Here is a 716-nt window from a genome sequence, read left to right as displayed (position 1 = left end):
GGGGGCGGGGAAGAAAAGCAGAATTAATTTATTTTTCTGGACTAAAATACTAGTTTTTAGTGGATTTACATGGATTGGTAGTCCTTTCCAGGCCGGAGTTCTTATGTTTCCTTGTGATATAGAAAGCTAACAACAAAGTGTTCTGAAGATACACTGGTAAGTTATTGTGAAGGTGCTAAGTGCACTTCTAGACAATATTGGAAGAACATCCTATGTGACGTTTAAAAAAAATAAAAAATCTTGAGAACAGCTAAGCTCATTTTATTTTGGACCCCCCTGTGTGTCATCCTTGCCAGTGCTGCTTTTCTGTGTCTTGTGCATTTTGCCTTAGATTGTAAAAGCCTGAGCATCTGGACAGCAGCAGCAGCACACATTTGCACAGCTCCTGCAGGGGGGTGGGTTGTACCTGCTCTCCACGCTTCCCTGTGACAGTGTCTGTTAATGTTTCAGTCCCTTGTCTGGGATAATGGCAGTACAAATCCATGCTTACTCCATGCTAATTCTGGTGAAGAAGGGAGTATGTGTGCTCATAAGGTGTAGCGGGAGCCTGAGTGCTCACTTAAAGGTAATTTATCAGGACAGCTCATTCATCTCCCATTGTAAGATGCTGATGTTTTGCAGTAGCACAAATGTCACGGGCTTGGCTTGTCAGCAGCAAATTGCCGTACTGCACAAGCACTTCTGTGGGCTCCAACCAGTCCTTTAGAGAGCATTGT

This window comes from Antrostomus carolinensis, unplaced genomic scaffold (assembly GCF_000700745.2).
Source record: "Antrostomus carolinensis isolate BGI_N321 unplaced genomic scaffold, ASM70074v2 scaffold9870, whole genome shotgun sequence".
Lineage (NCBI taxonomy): Eukaryota > Metazoa > Chordata > Aves > Caprimulgiformes > Caprimulgidae > Antrostomus > Antrostomus carolinensis.
Note: the sequence above shows the minus strand (reverse complement) of the source record.